General features: G+C 42.1%; 1 protein-coding gene across 2 annotated transcripts in view; it reads right to left on the bottom strand.

The window, feature by feature from the left end:
* The window catches only part of DISP1 (dispatched RND transporter family member 1), a 586767-nt gene that overhangs the window by 433924 nt on the left and 132189 nt on the right, over positions 1-20654 (bottom strand). The window contains exon 3 of one of the 2 annotated variants that reach the window (XM_085612977.1): positions 18996-19081. The exons of the other annotated variant lie outside the window; for it this stretch is intronic. The gene's annotated coding sequence lies outside the window, so the exon portion shown is untranslated. The remainder of the gene's footprint in view (positions 1-18995; positions 19082-20654) is intronic. 2 annotated transcript variants of the gene reach the window in all.

The raw sequence follows: 20654 nt of genomic DNA, 5'->3' as shown, positions 1-20654 counted from the left end.
TCTCCTTTTGGAATCGCTAGTTTTATTTAATAGTAGTTGATTTAGGATATTTAAACTCGCTTCCTTTTCTACTTGAAATTCATCCCGCAAACCTGGATTAGAGATTTTTGCATTAAAGTCACCAAGTAACAGGACTATTCACTGTGGATATATTATATTTATCTTATCTAAAAGGAGCATCATTAAAGGAGCATCATTTTTTGAGCTTGCTTATCCTAAGGCTTGTTCGGCGGAAAGTATGCATTTATAATGATAAAATCATTAGCTCCACTGGACTTATAAGGGGTCTACTGATAAACAATGGTGTTGGACCTGTCAGCCCTAGGGTGGTCTCCCCTTCTATTTTTGTATCGTGCCTCATTTTTTCCACCCTCATTTTTATGTTGGACTAGGTCTCCGGGCGCCTTTTCATTGCCAATCAGTGTTAAGGTGCAGGTGCTCCGTTCTCCCAAGATGGCTGCCACAGGCCCCTGCTACTGCAGAGTGGTCTTTCATAGTAGCACCCTAGCTGCCAGGAGCTGGCTGGAACCCCACAACAATGTTGCGACTCCAGCCCGCCTTTTTGTCCCATAGATAGAGTGGGGAAGCTCCTGGAATGTGCTGGAACCTTCTAGAAGGGAGGTGTGGTTTTTCTTTTGGCGCCTTGGCTAGAGGTCACCTGACCTAGGGCTACTTAAGAGAGGGAGGGAAACTTTTGTGGTGAGTTGGCCATTGGGGTGAGGCAGAGCTGGAAGAATCCACCAGGAGTGTAGGCGGTAGGGCCTAGCCAGGGACTTATGCCTCTGAGAGTGACAGGATTTAGGTGCTGCCTCTTAAGTGAGTGAGGGACCCTGTGAAACCCACTGATCTTGTCCAGCAGTAGGAGGACCCAGAGACTCTCTGCCCAGCCTGACTCGGAAGGATCTAGTCGCCCTCTCCATTCCTAACCCCCTGTAACAGAACCCCTTAAGGGCGCCAGATACATCTGCGCCAACAAGACCTTATCTGACATCTAAGAACAGAAACTTACAAGCCAAGCACTGAGACTGCGTGTCCAGACTGAACTCTAAAACCTATTCACCAAGCACTGAGACTGCGTGTCCAGACTGAACTCTAAAACCTATTCACCAAGCACTGAGACTGCGTGTCCAGACTGACCCCTGAACCCTGATGCAAAGCTGACTGGAGAACCACCGGGGATCGACCAGGTATTAGCGCTGTGACCCCTGCGCTTCCTGCCTTGGTCTGGGACCCCCGGCAGCGTGCTCCGCTGAGCACAGAACCCCATCCTTAATTTGAGCCCCCCCCCGTGACGACGAAGCCAGCGCGCTCACCGCCGTGGCCTGGAGGCCTGGAGAAGTGCCCTGCCGTGTCACGAGGCCCGCGGAGAAGCCCGGGGCCCCGTCGCTGCCGTCGCAGCTGCGTGAGGAGGTGTGCGAGGCCGGGGCCGAGTTCCACCATCATCGTGGGAGCGGACGCCGAGACCGAGGTAAGCCCGGAGGCTGTGATCGCCCCCGGTGCGCCCCCTGCGGGTTGGGAGCCACACCGCACCCTTAGCCGGGATTCCTCTCCGTGGGATTCCCCCCCCCTGTCTTCGCGACGGAAGAGACCCCACCGAGGGATCCTCTCCGTGTGTCCCCTCGAGCGGTACTGAAGCGCGGTGCCCGACGAACTGCACCGGAGCCCAGAGACTTGCTCCTCAGGTCCCGTGGCGCTCCCCGCTGGAAGCTCCGCTCCAAAGTACTGAGAGTCATTGATTACGAGTGGCGCTTTATGTTCTATGCTCCGCTCCAAAGTACTGAGAGTCATTGATTACGAGTGGCGCTTTATGTTATATGCTCCGCTCCAAAGTACTGAGAGTCATTGATTATGAGTGGCGCTTTATGTTATATGCTCCGCTCCAAAGTACTGAGAGTCATTGATTACGAGTGGCGCTTTATGTCATACGCTCCGCTCCAAAGCACTGAGAGTCATTGAGTACGAGTGGCGCCTTATGTTATACGCTCCGCTCCAAAGTACTGAGAGTCATTGATTATGAGTGGCGCTTTGTTTTTACATGCCCTGCTTTAAAGTGTTACGTGCTATTAATTCCGAGTAGCGCGCTGTTAATCATATGCCAGGTTGAAATGTCACGTGCTATTGATTCCGAGTAGTGCGCTATTATCCATGTGCCATATTGAAGTGTTAAACGCTATTGATTACGAGTAGCGCTCTGTTATTTATATTCCCTATTACAGTGCTATGTGCCAGAGATCACGAGTAGCTCTCCATGCTAGGTGCCCCGTTCTGAGGTCGTCACCGGTTAGCGCGCCCAACGCGCGGGTGCAGCTACGTGAGTGGTAGTTGTGCCCCAGGCAGTACTGTTATTTCATGAATTGCATATGTGGTAGAAACAGCCTTTATAGCTCCTGACTGATATGTACATCGCTAGCTATTGTATTATCAGCATATGAAATGTACTGCTCCCTCATGAACTGCATTTAACGTGATCTACTTGGATAAACTTGAGTATTTACATAACTCCTACAGTGTGGCGTCACATATTGTGTGTGTTCCTCGTCGCATGTGAGGTGCGTGTTGTATGGTTGCTTTACACACAGACCTTCGGTTGCCCGACCGCTCGTGTCACGTTACCGCCCCATAGGGCCTGGAGACCCCAGGTCCTACAAATGGTTATTAAAAAAATCTTCAAATGCATTAAAAATCCTCCTAGTCCTTATGTCCAACCTTAGTAGATATTTATGTTAGGAGACCACTAGATGTCCTACCATATTGCCCTTTCACAGCATTAATATCATAAGTAGTAAAATAATAATCATAACATCGTTGACTTTCAAGTTTCCTTTCACGTAACAGTGATGTCCGTATCTTTCAACTTCTTAACAAACGACTGCCAGTTCTTTCTTAAACCAGCAATATTCCAGGGCACACAACATGTCAATTCATCATTGCTTTTTCCAGGGTAATGATTAGGAATTCCGCTTTCTGAATTTAAAGCGGTTGCTATCGAATTCCAATCATCTATTTCGGCAAGGTACTGTCAGTGGTTTCCTATAAATTAGTCTTCCTTGATCGATTTTTGTTATCGCTATTTGGTCATTTTCCACAGAATCATGTTTCTCTCCAGCCTGGTCGCCGTCCACAGTCAATACATTGCCAAGCTGGTTAATTCAACCTAAATCTTCCCTATACCTCGGATTTCCTTTTAAATCAAGATCAATATTTTCATTGTTTTCATGAACTTCATAGCCAGAACTTCTTAAATCATCCATGCAACTTAGGACCATATCTGCAACTATTCTCGAAAGAAAGAGTAACAATGCAGTTTTAACTTTATACCTTTGATTATTTTGTTTGAGCAATGTGATCAAGGTTATATCTTAGGATGCAATTTTTGATAGCTTTGGAAGAGAGTTACAAATTGTAAAAATTCTTGATTGATTTAAGGAAGATTCATGGCCCCAATCCGAAAATATATCCACCAACAACATTATTCTGTCAGCTATATTATATCGATCATGATTCCAAATTTGTTCTAAGTATCGTAACACACCATTGTCTTGGTATCTAGGTTTCTCTCCTACGGATTCATCCTCCTAGATTTTCGGAGTTACAGGCTTTAGTGGAGATTTATTGAGGGCCCAAGAACTAGGAGTTTTTTTCAGGAATATGGCTAGATCTTCCAATGGTCTATCATCAGGCTTTTCCTCAAATGCTGCTATATTTACCCACCGTTTTGTATTCGAGTATTAGATTTTCTTTTCTTCATGTCTTTCTATTAACATAGTTTTTTTAATACTCCCTTCATCAATGTTTGGTCTTACTTTCTTTAACTTTGCCTTTTCCAGGGGGCCTTTATCCTCTTTTTCCAGAGGTGTGATCTTAAGGTTTCTCATACCATTTTTCGTTATTCTTCGATTTTTCCATTTCTTAGACATATTTAGGCAATGCTTTTTTGGCATCTCTTTCGGCCGCTATTCTTTTGAAAGATTGAGAAAACATTTTCTGCAGCTTAAGTTCCTGTCCCTCCTCTTTCTCAGATTTAAGGGAATCTAAAGCTCCCTCAATGTCCTTATACACAATGTCCTTTTTAGTTGATTCTACTAGGGTTTCATGTTTGGGCTTGGCTTTATCCTCTGCTTGGGCATACTCCAGGGGGTGGCATCTATCTGACCCTTACCCTAACCCTCCAGCTTGTTCACAGAGTTTCTCTGGGTTTTGAAAGTGCTTAGGAGAACATACTTCTTCCAATCCAATGGTTTGTGCATTTGTCTTACAGGGTATGTAACCTTCACCCTCTTGTTGCTGTACATGAATATAAGACTCATTATTATTCAGCAGCTGATGCAAAGCCTTTAATTTCACGAGATGTTGGAATAGCAGCATATTTGTATTTCAACTATGGTCAATCATTAACAAGTCTCGCCAGCAATAAGGCTATAGATTCCAGAGTATTATTTATTGAAGGCAGCCAATTAGTGTTTATTAACACTTCACCACTTTGCAGTTCTTTTTCATGTGACAAGAAGATTTCTCCCTCTTGAGTTTTGACATTTCTCTCCTGTCCTGTTTTCATTTCCAACCCAAAATCCGCTCCCTCTTGTGCAGAGGACAAGTTGATCAGAAAAGGAAAAGAGAATCTTGTCTGACTCCCTTGCCTATCTGTTTTTCTCAAAATAGGGTTTCCCTCCTTCTCTTTTATAGGGTAAGAGGATCTCCCCCACTGCTGGATATTCTATGATAGCAAATAACACAATGGCATCTTATACTGGCCAATTATTTCCTCATTCATGCCCGCGAGCATTGACTTATCATTCACCACATTATACTTGTTGTGGTCGTCCTTGGCATCTGTAGCAAACCCTTCTCCAGCTTCCTGAGACTTTATTCAAATCACTGCTTCTATGTTCCTAGCCAAATAAACAGGCAAGTTACTTATACTAAATGACCAACACTATTCCTGATACAATGTAGGACTTACGCATGCACGTCAATCCTAGGTGCCTTTTGATTTAAACTTTCACACTGGCACAGGTTACACTCTTTATTCAGAACACTCTAGTCTTCCAAACCAGGTGTGATTTTCTTATTTACAAGCTTTCTTGGAGTCCGATAGTCCTGATCATATTCCAATCTAATTGTATCCAAATATTTTCTCACCTTTATAATAACTTCTATAGCTTCCCGAAAATCTATTTTACCTTTCTGTACTTCTCGTGGGTAACGATACTATACTGTCTTGAAACCATGGGGAAACCTTTTTATTCTCAGCATCACCACTTTTCATAATAGTTGTTATATATTTCCTAATTGAGTTCTTCTTCACTCTTATGGAGACATATTTATTTCCCCAGGTCTCTTTTTTTTTTTTTTACTACTCTCGAGTGGAGTGTTCCTAGCGGACTCTGAGATTTTCCAGCTTCTTCTATGTTGTCCTTCAATGAGCCCATTTTTCAAGAGACAACCATTTCAATTCCTTGTCAGTATCCAATCAAATCTATAACTAATCAAATATTACGTTCTCCAGTGATATGAATAGTGCACACTATTGAGGCTGAAAATTCTGTCGTACACAAATTAATCAGCAGTGCTCCTTAAAGGTCTCCACGAGTCCCAGGGGTCATAAAGGGCAAGCTTCTCTACTACCACTCTGCTACTCTACCACAAAACAGTTGACAAAAGGACCAAAGGGAGGGGGGCCCAAAGAGGACCGTGCTCAAGCCCTAAACTATCCGTCGTGATACCCAGCTGCACCGTTCAAACGTTACCAGCGCAGTGGGCTTAGCACCAGGAGCTCGGCCCGTCCTCACAGGCAATACTAGCCTCCCCTTTCAGGCTCTGTCTTCAGTCTCCGCCTCTACTGCAGAAAACAACAGATGAGCAACAGCCAGATACAAAAGATAGCGGGTGTCCAGACAATAAGTGAGTGGATAAACAAACAATAATACACAGATGGTGTATTGGCAGCTTAAGACTGTAGGCTTGTAAGTTTATAAGCAGAGGTATAGAAGGTAATACTACAACAACAACAAAAGGTAAACGTATGATATTGATGGCGACTTTTTCATGCAAAGTGGCTGGTAGAATAAGCGTACCGATCCTCCTATGATTCTCCAATGTTTTCCTCCAACACAGGTGGGAATTCTGCTGCAGCCTGCTGAACACAAAAGTAGTCAAAGACAGACACAGGCAAGCCGGTAGGTCTACTACACAGCAGGAGGGTGGGGGAAGCAGGACCACGCTATACCCGGGCCTCTCCTTCCCTCCTAGCCGCACAGCTCTTCAGCAGGATATGAGCCAATATCCAAGTGTCCTTCTCCTGTTCGCAGCTTCTCCCCTAGCTCCTTAGTGCTTGCCCTAAGCGTTAATCACTGTAGTCACTCCCACTGAGGCCAGGAGGTAACGAGGGGCAAATGAGGCAAAATGGGGCCTTAGGGAAGGGGGGAGAATGGTAACAGAAAGCAGCACAGCCGGGTAGGAGAGCCAACAGCTGCAAGTCGCACCAGGACTTGGCCCAGCCACTTCCGTAAACTAATGGCAGGCCCTGCAGCCTCCACCAGCGGCTCTCCTGCAGGAAAGACCTTGCTCACTTTTCACTTTTGACCAGCCAGTCCCTTCAACATCATACTAGCCGTCCAAACGTGGCAGGTTATCCTGTGTATGCTCCTGCGATCATGATCTCCATAGTAAGGCTGCGGGAAGCAAACCGGCGTGACACATGAGAGGCGCAGAGTCATGATTCCTCTTCCCTCAATTCCCATTGTCAATAAATAGTATATTATACGCTGCACATAGCGTATTACTCTTTGTGCATATTGTTTATTTCATGCTGTGATTCATGATCATTAGTCATAAAAGCTGGTATTTAAGCAAACCCACAGTACAGTTCTAATTCAAAGACAGACTGTGTGAAGTGTTGAAGATCAAAGGTACCAGGGTCCAGAAGAAACTCCTCAGAAACTCCTCAGCTATGGGACTAGGAGAGTCGATCTTTGCACTGGAGTAATACAAGTCTGAATCTGGGTTGATCACTACACTTGCATCAAATAACGCATTAGTAGGCCACATTTGTTGTCAGCGCCATGCCATGAAATATATTTGTGGTTGGAAATGTTTGATGTGAATTTGAGAAGGACAACAAAAGTATGATCTGAAATTGCATAAAAGGTAACAGAGAATTGTAACAATTGTTTATACCAGTGCTTCCCAAACTTTTTGGAACCAAGAGTAATTAAACTTTTTTGTGACCCATCCAGCTTTAATGGACATGAGACAGGTGAATTTTTTATAATAAAGCATTGTGTGGTAGCGCAGTGTCATTTACAGACAGCACATTTTCAACTGAAATTGCCACTAAAATTTGCACAGACTCAGTTTTAATGATGGAACTATACGGTACACAAATGATAACGTGTGGAAACCATGCTTCAGAGAATATTTAGCATTTGTGCATCACCAAGTAAAGTGTCTTGATTTGTTTTGATACTATTAAAATATTCATTTTTGCTTTCCTAAATGCTGAAACTGTACAGTTCATTTACAGGTATTTACATTTTTTTTGTGTTACAAAATAATTACATTCTACAGCCTTTCCTTTCACACTCCCTGTACCCTAACTAAATTGTCACATAGTTCACATGACTTTTCTTTCTCTGACTGCAAATTAAGAGAGGTAAGTAAACACCAATCCCTATATAAAACAAGCATTTGCAATGCAATAGGTCTCGCATTTACGAGAGTTTAAGCTATTGGCACTGTAAATGACAATGCCTTTTATTTAGGTTTTAAAAACCAAAACATCAATAAAAGGCATTGTCACTTACAATGCAAATAGCTCAAACTCGCGTAAATGCCAGACCTATTGCATTGCAAATGATTGTTCTTAAATCATAGAGCTTGGAAAGAACAATTTGGAAGCCATATGGGGCTTCAGCCTCGCAAATTAAATGCACTGAAGTACATGTTTCAGAGAGACAGATAGCATCTACTGTGAAATGTAATTACCCTGTACAGGACTCTGCAGCTCGTTAGCTTGGTTTGAGCTATGCAGAAGGAGGTGGGCGGAAGTGAGCCCAGGAGAACTGGGGGTGGGGAGGGGGACGGGGAAGTGGCTGTCCTGTTAGCTCTGTGCACAGGAACACGATTCTGGGATTGGCTACGCTGCAGAGGGCTTCTCTCCCCAACCTGGATACTCCTCATGAGACTCCACCCACCAACTGTAGGGGTCTCCAGTCATCCCAATAGTTACGATTCCGGTTACAGTATAGCTTAAAACCAACCGAGACTGTGAAAATGTAAGTGGACTGCGAATGTGTTGTGATTCAGAGAATACTGTACCATAAAGCATAAAGACGTATTAGAACCGTCCCAAGTGTAGTTCCCCCCACATTACACCAGACTGAAAGGTTGTGCATTGCAAGAAAAGACCATTATAAAGGACAATAAAAACATGTCGCACCTGAGGAAGTCTGGTAGACACCAGCCCCCTGTGGCTTGAACATGTTGCTGAGAAAGTTCTGGGGGCAGGTCCGGACTCCAGGCGTCAACCAGTTGTACAAAGGAGCTGTTTACATTCCAAGGCAGGACAATACCGCGGACAGAGGAAGGCAATATGGGCTCTAAAGGGACACGGGTGCACGCAGGAAACGTCCACTGCAAGCATTAGCCCGAGACGCGCCTCTATCATGAGGAAGCATGGACGTTCCCAAGAACATGTGGAGCACAGTTAGGGAAAGCGGCGGCATTAGGTGAAGACTGCTCGTTGAGGCGTCAGACTTCACTCCAATAAGATATATGCTAGTTTGGGCTGAAAACCTGGCACACGTTATGGAACTGTCTATCCTGTGTAATAAAATGGTACTTTCCACATAACAAGCATTTTTCCACTGTGGGGAACCCACGGCTCTTGCAACACGTTCACTACTGAAACGGCTATTTAGGAATGATCACTTTAAAAGTGTAACTCGGATGGGATCAACAACAGCGAAAAGGCACCAGCCCAAGGCATTCCTGCAGAAAGAAGGACTTTAAGACGCCCCTAAGTTGGTGCATCAATGCACGCTTCGGATAAAGGGGCAGGGGCAAGCACTCTTAAAGAGCCCACGGAAACGTGCCAAAGCATCAACCTGCAAATTCCAGTAGACATTAACAGTAGCAGACAGCCAACAAATGTTTACAAAGCTTTTAAAATACCGTGAGACTTGTGTGTTTGCAGTTAGGCAGCCTCAGACTGACTTCGACATCCGTGAGCCCAAAACGTCTAAAGCAGGAGTATTTCAAAAGCACAACGTTTTGTGATTGGCCTTCGGTCAAGCTCTGCAATGGAAATAATAAGCGGGGCCGCGAAAGTGGCTCGCGCGGCAGAATAATTAAATAAACGGCAAGAACTGGCGCAGGCCCGCACGGCAAAATAATTAAATAAACAAGCGCAGTCCCTATAGTAAAAGAGGACCGCGCTGCAAATGAAAAATTTACAAAAAAGAGTGCTTACTGACTTATGGAGACCGTGGGTGTAAGGCCGCAAGTAAACGATCCAGTAAGGGTGGGCGGGGCCAAAAGGAGACAGGGAGGTAACAAGGAGGGACTAAAAAGCCTCATTTACAATAAAAAAGCCAGTATTTACCATAGACTATGACGCCAGCCAATCAAAAAGATGGGCGGGGCTTAAACTCCACTTCTGAAATATCCCGATTATAAGAAGCCTTGCAGAGCGAGCAGTGCATGCGTGCTGCAACGCAGGTCTGCGAGACCTAAAAAGCACCAATTTGTCAGAAGACATAGCCTGACATTTGACCTCTGTGTTTGGAGTGATGCAAATTTTACAACTTAAATGCTGAATTTAAAGAAATATTTATTTATTGTTTGGACTTTCACGACCCACCAAAAATTGGCATGCGAACCACAGTTTGGGAAACACTGGTCTATAAGATTGTTATGATGACTTTTCTGGCCCTGTAAGAAACACTTTTGCTTCTATGGCTCCTGGTTCTACTTTTTTTCTTAACTATAAGCTTGACCAAACCGGAGATTTCATCAGGCATGTTACCCCCCTCTAAGGGCTACATATGCTATGACATAAAAAAAATGACCACGTTAATAGGTGACCGAAAGGATTAAATATCTATTTATTCCAATATAAAATATCTCAGTTTGTAAATATGATGCACTGTGTGACTAACAATGTACAAGGGGTGTCAGGGTCCCAGAACCCAAGAGGGCTGGATCCCAATAGTGTGACCTATACTATGCATTATGTCCCTCGATATCCTACTGCAAGTTGCATTTAATGGTGAAAGCTGATGCATAGTGAGTCCTCTAATCTTAAAAATCTTCCGATTTTTTTTCCAGTGCAAATTGTAGCACCAATTCTTTTGCAGATCTTAATTTCACTTGAAAAGAGCCATGGCTGTTCTTCGAGAAAGAAGGCAATATTTCTAATGAAGGCAATACACATGTGGCATTTTCTCTGGGTATTCGTGGCACCAGAACTCCTTTTCTTTCCTCTGACCAGTACGAACTCCAGTTACAATTATGCCCTGCCACCTATTACTTAAGACAATTTCTAATTCGGGTGACCATTAGAAAAGTTCCACTGTGGGGCTGTAACTATGGCTCATGTATATTGCACCATTCTATCTTTTAAAAGAATACCTATTTTTTAATCTTGGAGGTCAGGCCTGGGGTTGGCAAACTTGTAAATATGTCCAAGTGTCTGAAATAAAATAAAAGGTAGTCAGAGGAGCTAGCTAATGCCCCTCACTTTTAAGTGCCCTACGATGTATTCAATTTGGTACCGCGGCCATAGGCATACTAATTTTGCTTGCTCTAGCACACCTACATATGGCCCTACATTACCCCTCTTCCTTTCCTATTACTGTCATACAGGAATGGCTTTCATTGTGGAAAAATCTCAAGTGTTCATCACCAAAGTGAACATATCCCTTCTCTCTTACAATTCAATTCGACTTCTCTTCCACTCGTTATTGTACCTACAAATATTGTGGGATCTTGTCTAATACTTTTGGCTTCTATTAATGCCTTTTTTATCTGGACATTAGGTCTACCAACTCTAATTACTTTATCATCATATCTTGTGTTTACTTCAACCACACCATTTTAGTACCTTTGTGGAATTATAACCACTGTTATTTCCTAGCATTAAGCTCTGATGCACTTTCAAAGCCTGTGCTTTTTATTACACCTGGTAACATTCCACCAGCTGTGCCCCCTCTCATGTATATACTATTTGGCAGATGGCTGTTCATAAGGGCAGAGCACTTGCCACTGCATCGGCAGTAATCCTGGAATTATATCACACCTCACAGGGATCTCATGAAGCCATGTGTTAACAGGGATCATTACCATGTTTCCCTGGTACACACATGGTGTCTCTATTGCTAGCTTCTATGACGGATGTACTATTGGGGAAACCCAGCTTGCCATGGATTTTGTTTCCATCACTGAAATACTCCAGCTAAATGAGACAAAATAAAGTCTCTCAAAGCCTAATTTACAGGTTAATATAACTTTTACGAAAGCTCTTCAGAAGGAAAATCAGGTTAAAATGCTTCGGAGTCAGGCAATTCAAGAAAGCTTTTTACATAAATACTTCAAGGGGCTGAAAAATCACTCCTTCAAATTAACAGAGGAAAAATGTCAAAGCTAGTCCTTTCTAAATAAAGAATTGAAGAGCAGAATGAAAAAGACCCTCTCTGAAAGAGAGCTACTGAGCCCTGCTGCATAGTTACAATTCTTGCTGCTCATAGAAAGAAGACAAGCACTTATTCGAGTTGGCTTTCAGGACGGCTGCTTAGGCCTCCAAGGAAACGCATAACAGCAACACTGTCCATGGGGTGGGCTTGTGGCCAGCAGTCATCTTTCTAGGAAGTTGCTGAGCCAAGACAATCACTGAAACAAAATGTACATTCAGCAGCATCCAAAAGGTTTAGGAAAGTGCAGCTGAAAAGCAAGGAAATACGGTCACTAGGTCACGGGACACTAGACAAGGCTTTGACAGAAGTAGGTACCTTTGTAAGCCCATTTTAAATGTCCAAAGCGTGCATCTTTCTAGGCTCCTATGAGACGAACCTGTGTTGGACCCGGAGACCTGTAGAACGGTTTAGCAGAGTCAATGAGACTTGTTAGCAAAAACAGCTGCAGCTTGGCATCAGCAAACTAAGGCATGTATTTCGAGGGCTTCACACAGTGAAACGTAACCTGGGCAAGAGAACGTTAACCAAAACTAGAACCAACTTAGTGAAATTGCTGTTTAAAAACCTACAGGGTTTAGCAAAAGTAAGTTAGCATCGTCCTCTCTTCCTTCAGGTGCAAGGGAAATAGTAATTTACTGGTTTTCTTTTCATTGCTAATGTTTTTTGTCCCATTTGATTCGGATCGGTCTTGGTTTAAAGCTTACCAGCTCTTTTTTTGGCTGATTTGCAATTGCTTTGTAACGCTTTGTTGTTATATGTGAACATGGCATCGGGCCTGTTGAGGAAAACCATAAAAAGATTCTCTTTAAAAAAAAAAAAAAGCTTTCCAGTAAACAAGCTCTCGCTCGTTTACATATGAGTAGGCCCAGTTTGGCTGAGCGTTGGGGACCAGCCAAAATCGAAAGCTGGTTTTGTTCCGTTATTCATTGAACACTTACCCAGTAAACATGTCAGTTATGAAACTATCTGCTGGGGTGTAGGTCCACCTCATCTCCAGACCCACACAATGTTTTGTTCTAGTGGCGACCATTATTTTGAAGCAACTACCTTTTTATTCACTACAAATCAAAGTACTTCAGTGATCATTTCCAGATTCACATATAGAACCCCAAAAGTACGTCCTAGATGCTAGAGCTGGACATATTCACAAGAGCACTCGGTGAATTCAGATGTTCCAAGTGTACTTTCAGATCCAATAGTTACATCAAAAAATACATCGAGAGCACAAAGCAAGCCGCTAACACAATGGATCGGTTTGTCAGAAAACAATCACCTCGCAGATCCAAACCTCCCTTTAAACTGAGGCATCAGCTTTTACTCTGTCCAAAAAACACACAGCTGATGCACAAGATTTAATCCAAATCACAACCCTGGATGAAACACTGGATCCGTTCTACCTGCAGACATTCACATGAACAATGTGGCTACTTATCAATTTTAGCTCGAAGTAGAAAGACCTAACAACATGCTTGAACACAGCAGGAGACTTTACTGAATATTCACACATTGAACTGCACGCCAGGTGCAGCGACGGATCAGGTGAGGTCATTCCTTTATCTACTCTCCTCCACATGAACAAGCTATATTGCCTATGCCAGACTTCTCCAACGAGCAGCTCATGAGCCACTGGTAGCTCTCCAGCTACCTAGACGCATCTCTCCCGTGTGCATCCCAACATACTAAACTAGTTTTCCTCAATTAAACTGCTATATGGATACCAAAACTGAAAACATGTATTTGAGACGGAAATATATGCATGTTCAGATCTCATTAGCTGATGTTTGGAGAAAAACTGTTGAATTTCAAAATTATATATTGAACTGCTTTTTGACAGATCAATCATGCAGCGATGGGAATACTTATTACTAATATTAGTAGCTTGGTACCAAGGGCGCTGCCGCTATATAGGTATGTATTACCCGTGTAGAGGCATTCCATACTCACAAAGTATTTGTTTACATGACTGTTGGTAACCCTGTCTAATGATCGGCGGTGATCGCTGATCGTAATCTTGCATATATGGTGGCAACGAATATAACCGTGCCCTGATGCCATCACTAGTACTACACTAATAATATTAGGAGCTTGTATGATTTTCTTTGAACATAAATAGGTCTCATAACAGAAGAGATTGGCAACCCCTGGCCAACAGCAACGCAAGAGTTGAGCAAAAACCTTGACAGCTTAAAGACCGCAGCGAGGCAGAATTCAACAAACCAGGCATTCCCCAAAGGTTCAACTGTCTCTTTACCACTGCAATTAGGAGAAATGGCACAACAGTAGAAACTGGACTCAAGGAGCCAATGGCAAAATGCCTTGGGTCTGGAATTCTGCATTCTCGTTAATATGTTCCAGCATGAAATAAAAGCAAAAAACGAGTGAAGGGAATACTTGTATCAAACTGCTCCACTTACTCTGGATAGCGCTCCATACCACTATTTTGATGCTTTCTCTGGCATTACAGGAGGCCAAATCAAACTTCAGTCTTGGCTTCGAAGTAAGTGACAGTGCAGCCCAAACTGCCAGGCTTAGTGGAGGCCAAGGAGAGCACAAGGGACCCCTGCAGGATTACAGCTTTACTGCCTCATTTATGCAGTTTAAGTTCTTGCATGCACGGTGACAGACAATCAAGGATCTGCCTTTTCAGTTGCAATGCACCCAAACTGGAAGTTGAGCTACCAAAATTTCAACCGAGAATGATCAAAAGTGTCAACAAATTCCAGTAGAACACTTGGCACCATAAATGTGTTATATCTGCTCTAGTGAAGTGAACTACCTGTATTGCATATTTGCTACTCTTGAAGTTTCCCTGAAACGCCTCGCTTCAGCAGCCATGATCCTGATATATACACTCCAAATACCCCAGTGTTTATTTCACAGTACTCTGTAGCACTCGGTAAGTAACAAAAGGAGGAGTGAAAAGTCAGGCTCTGCCTTTTTAGACACCTACAGTCACAGTTAAAGTATATTAGGGCAGCGGGGTCCTTCGTGGTGCCCTTAATGGTGGTAGAACCTCTTTGTGGGACAAACCAACTCTCTGCATTAGCACTGCTGCCTTCCCTACAGAAGGAGGCAGTTTACAGAATTCTTTGCAGAGAAGTACATAAATTACTACAAAAACAACTTATCTTCAAGGCAAGTAAACCAATCCCCTCTATCAGTTCTATTTTCCTAAAGAGCTCGTTTCCTTAATGGAGAAGAACAGTAAGTGGGCAGGTATTACAACACTAATACAGGAGCCATCAGATACAAAGGAGGGACAAAGTTCAAAGCTCAGAGCTACATGAGGCAATATTCCTCAATGTGGGTTGAAGTGGGAAGGACTAGAAGGTTAATCTCTTACATTTTAAGGCTAAATTTAGTAATGTATGGCAACAGGACAAATGACCACTCAGCTATAAAAGCAAGATACTAGTCTGAGCTGCAGCAGTAGGCTTCGCCGGATAATTCTCAAGCGAGGAGTACATGCTTTTACGGCGAGGTGGAGGAGTTGGGTAGCTTGGGCATGCATTAAGAAACAGTAGAACTCAGGAGATACAATCCAAACTATGTTCACTTAGAATTTGCAGATATGTCCCAAAAACTAAAATTAATCCCTGCTAAAGAGAATATTTTTGCTTGTATATTCCCATCCCAAAGTCCTCAAATTCCGCTCAAGAGCTAAGTAAGATGAATACATGCCCGATTCCATACAGCTGATATAATACATACTTCACATGAAGCATTATCCCAGCTTGTAGTGTTGAGCAACAGTAAATATTTGGCCAATACTTTCCCCATATATCTTACAAACGATAGCGGCTGTCACTGCTTGCGTTACTGAAAAAATGTGAATGCTTGCAGGACGCAGGTGTTCTAGATTAGTTCTACTGCTAAAATATGGCTAGTAAGGCAATATAGTTGTCACAGCATGCCATGAAAAATGTGACAGCAGCACAAAGCATCAATCTTTGCCTCTCTTCCACTGGACAACCGAGTGTAACACATATGTTGCACAGTTTGTTATAACACTAATATCCACGGGGCTCCTTTCCAAAGTTCACATGGCAAAGAATTTGTCCAACATCATAATTTAGAATTGGGTGAACGCTTGGAGGAAATCATAGTGTCATTATCAATCATAAAGTATCTATATATTTTTTTGGAAAGATATTGCGGTTTAGCAAAGAAAATTCCAAACCGTGTAAAGCATAACTGTACAGTGCTTTTTTAATAAGTCGTGTCGTCATGCTCCTTACTTACTGCTACAACTCATTATTGCAACCGATTTCTTTTTGAAGAGTTAGGAAACTGTTTTTTTATGTAATCTTTTAGCACAAACCATAAGCATATCTGTCGACATTGAGGCCCGAGGCCATTTTAATGCACCTCAATTGGTTAAAGGCACAAACAGTGTATTATGAATGTATAAAGTAAATATTCATAAAACATCAACATAAATTGGTGCAAAGAAAATACTCTCAATACAATGCCTGCTTAGACCCTCAACAACCTACAACTGTAAAAATGTTTTAAAAACATTCCAGGTGAGAAGGTGATCTCTAGTTAGCATATTCAATAATTTCAAAGACAATGTCGCTTTAAAAGGAGTCAAACAGACTCCTAGAAAAAGAGAAGTATCCACCCAGAAAGACAGATTGAGCGCTCCTACTTATTTAGTCTTTGCATTTTGGAACCCTCTTCTGCAATTAAATTCCTATTTCAAGTACAAAGAAAAGATGGCTGTCTTAGCTGCAATGACATCTAACATATTTTGCAACTTGCTGGAACCAGTGCAGGGCGGAGATGTCTGGGGTTGGCGACTTTAGTCGAGCTTCAAAGATTAAAACTAATACCGTTTTAAGTGCATTTTGAAAAAGAAAAACTTTTCCAAGCAGAGTTTGAAGACAGTCAACCTTATAAGCATCCATGTAACGCCCTTACTACGGCGTGAGTGTTACCAGTAACCTTGATAATGGTTTGATCAGTATTGCCCATTCTTAGGACACACTATCCTCAATCATGGATTACATCAACTTTTAATCATTAGATTGTTTTTTTCATGGCGATCAAAACAGAGGTTTTCCCCTTGCATGTTCTCTCCTCTTAAAGCATTTGAGCATTTTTTTCCCCAGACCCCTCAGTCTTTTGGTTAGCTCTTTGCCATCATTATCCCACTGAACGTGGATTTTTAATTCTAGAGCATTTTTTGATTAAACTGTAGGTGCTGGCCATTAGATGGGGCATTCACTGCCCGACCCTTCCAGCCCTGCTCGGGGCACTTCATTATTTGTACACCTAAGGCTGTCATTTTCCAAACATTCTGACCTAATAAAATGTATTTGCCTCTTTTCAGTGTTCCGACTTCCAAATTTGAACACTGAAAACTGGGTTAAAAAATCCAGACTTTTTTTAAAAATTGTATAAATCGTAATAGCCAGCAAGCATGATACAGGCCTCTTTGGTTTTCTCCATTGAATTAATAAATGTTTCACAATTTATTTGAGAAACCTCCGTACACAGCAACTGTTTCTGTATGAACACCTCAAACCACTTTAAAACTTCATCTTACTCCCGTTAGCTGTTTTTTTAGAGCACACTGAATGTTTTGCTATTTTTCTAAGGCCAGACATTACACCTGTAATGCAAGTATAGGCGAGTCAATAAGATTATATTTGACGTTGCCTGTCAATTTTGCCTTTGTATTAATCAACTGGCTAACATTAGTTCAGCCTCATTTTACATTGATACATTTAATAACGGGTACCCACTTGGCCATAAAGTGACATTTGGCAGTCTACTGTGTATCCAGATTTAATGATTGGTATTAAGCTCTGATGATGACCCCCTAAAAAGCATTTGTACCCCTCATGACTATCTGAGGTCGAAACGTGTAGGCAGCAGCTGGAGGAATGATGGGGAGCCTATTCCGCATATAGAGTCAAAAGATGGCCATTTAATTTGGAAATCCTCAAATGAACTATATTATGGTTTTCTAATCTGATAAACCGAAATAGCCATGTATAATTGTTTGCACATCCTCATGTTATAATTGGGGAAACACATTGAAGTTCAGAGCAATAATTTGGACTTGTTGTATCTAGCTTGTATATTTAAAAAATATATTCTGGATCGTTGATGTTGCTTTTGATGTCTATGTTGAATTAATGTTGAAATATTTTCGTACATTATTGTGTCCAATTGTGTCTTTGGAAATATGAGGTTTCTTTTCCAGAAATCAGGTAACATGTTTGTAATTACCTTTTTAAAAAAATAATAATTTGATAAGTTCGAAAAACACATTTGATTGACGTGCATGTTGTATTGTTTGAAATAAACATTGATTTATGGCCAAGACGGGTCCCGTTATTAAATGTATACTGTATTGATCCCGCCCCATGTTGAGGGCCTGACTGGATCACACCCCATTGTTTTTTTTCATTTTACATTGAAGCACGCCCTCCTTGAATACAAATCATATACATGATGAATTTGTTCACTACTTCTGAAGAAGACCACGATCATTTTATGTAGGGGGAGGGTGAAAAAAATGTAAGCTATACAAACTGTATCAAATGTTTATTTTAGCAAATTTCGGCATCTTAGATCTGTTTTAGAAGATACATTTCTTCTGAACTTTAACAATCCTTTAGATTTTGCACTTGCTCAATATAGAGGTGTTTTTAACTCTAGTATGTGGCCACTACTCTTGCACCCTTACTCAGTGCATGTGTTGGTGAGGGGACCATGAAAACCTTTTGAAATATTATCCCAACATAAACCTTGTTTGAACCAAGAGGAGCGATAGTTTGGTAGCCATTTTCATGTTTCCACATACTTTGCATGATGACATTTCGTCTGCCAAGGATCCGACTGTACCGACAATATTGACCTCTTATAACTTGGTCGAAGTTACTTCCCCTTTAAAGACACCTTTTCTATACTGCCAAATGAAGAGTCGAATCTACGCCAGCATTTGTAGTGCATTCAAAAATAAAAGGCCGCAGCTGACAGTGACATTCCCAACGGAGTAAAATTATGTAAATTAGCTCAGGTGTACGTCCAACATTTTCTTCTCTGATCTCCAAGGCATATTTTGGCGTATTTTAGAAATGTTTCAGAGACTGTAAAGGTTATGAGCTGTACTCATGAATAAATACCAATGCCATGAAGCCTGACTATTCAAAAGGCGCACTAGATAAGTGCATCAGAAGGTCAACACCAGAGGATGAATACAGTCATGTTCTTGGGATCCAGACCGTACATTAAAAAGCGTATTAGCGACCACTCCCAAACTCACTAGTCAAAGAAGGCTGTGCTACTTACGTAACAATGGAGATGTGATCACAGAGGGTGGTCAGAAGGATCATCAAGAGAATTTGTGAAGGTGCAGGATGGCAGGAAGAGGCTCCCTATTGGGAAAACAGTGGATCTATTATCAGAGCAGGTTCTCACGGAGAGGACAACTACTCTAGGTTACATGTATCTATCAGATGGGTGCCTGTTGCTCTTCTCAGTGCATTTGAATACCAAACTGACCAGCAACAAAACTACAGCGTCTGTGCAAAGAGTCTAAAATAACAAGGTGGGTGAGGACATTCTCGACCATCCTTCCTATGTACATTTAAACATTTAAAACATCACATTGGACAGAAAGAGCACATTTATAAGAAAACAGATCAACCTGTCAAATGCAGAGATTAAGATAGGTACATCAGGCTACAGAGATGAGGCAGCAAAGTATGGCACAGGCTCGTAAATTGTATTTTGCTTCAGTCACCTATAGAGCACTCTCCACTAACCAATTTTTCTCTTGCCCTGTAAAGAAGATGCACAAAAATATTTTAAAACGTGAAATTATTCCAACACATCTCACTTAAAGTAGAACGTTTTCAACAGAGCACGACATTTCACCAGAGATGTAATGTAGTGTCTCCTATTTCTAGGGAAATGCAGTTCCACACTCTCAGAGCCATTACAAACACATCTGTTTCCTCTTCCTACAAATCTAGATCAAGACACCCTCAACAAATTGTCATCTGTCTAATTAAGATTGGGCCGGTTGGCTATTGTACACATAAGGAGGAGCAGTCCTATTCAAACACTTGCAAACTACAAAGAATTGAAATTGCAAGGCAAGCATTAAAGAGGACAGTAAATGAAGAGCAACAGATAAAATGGCAAAAATCACATTTTATAGGAAATAAGCTAGGACACCAGCTGTGTTGCAATGGATTCATACTTGCTGTTCTGGCATCCTAGCTCCCACCAAGCCACCCACCTAAACACCAGTAACTTCCATGAACCAAAAATACCAGAACTTCAACTACCATTACAGAATTCTCAAAAGGGGTGAATGGTAGGTTAATAATATACGGTGAACAAGGAGTTCACCCCAGAGAATTTGGTTAAAGAGCCACATCCCATAGAACGTCCAGAAAGCTTTAACTTCTTGATCGATACCACTTCTTCATAATAAGCTAGAGTCCGGATGGGGAAGGGGGGGGGGGGGGGGGGGGGGTGAGGGGCAATTTAATTCGAACAAAGTTTAGGACCCGAAATTAGGGCCTCTATGTTGCTACCATTAACTTTAGAAGGGAACTTCAAGAGCCACTGTGTCATTTGACACAGTACACAACTGCCCCTTCTTACCACAGACACACAGTTAAGCTGGAAGTCATTTATATTAAAGATAAGGCGTTCAGTTGCATTCTAAGGCCAGATCCATCATAGGACCTACATATTTATGAAAAACACAGCAAATAATATAAATAATGGGTAAAGTTTGCTCTTTCCAGTTTTAAGAATGGGAACATCCTCCTATGACATCTTGCAAAAGATTCACAACATTCACTGCAGGGAACCCTGTGCACAGTAGTCAGAAATTGCCTACGCCAACTACAGAAACGTTCATATGCTGATTAACGTTGTTTGTAACAGTGTGTTGAGGATAACTGCTGTTAACCCAAACTCTCCTTCGGATAG

This window comes from Triturus cristatus, chromosome 6, assembly GCF_964204655.1.
Source record: "Triturus cristatus chromosome 6, aTriCri1.1, whole genome shotgun sequence".
NCBI classification, from domain to species: Eukaryota; Metazoa; Chordata; class Amphibia; order Caudata; family Salamandridae; genus Triturus; species Triturus cristatus.
Note: the sequence above shows the minus strand (reverse complement) of the source record. Positions and strands in the feature narration are given on the sequence as shown.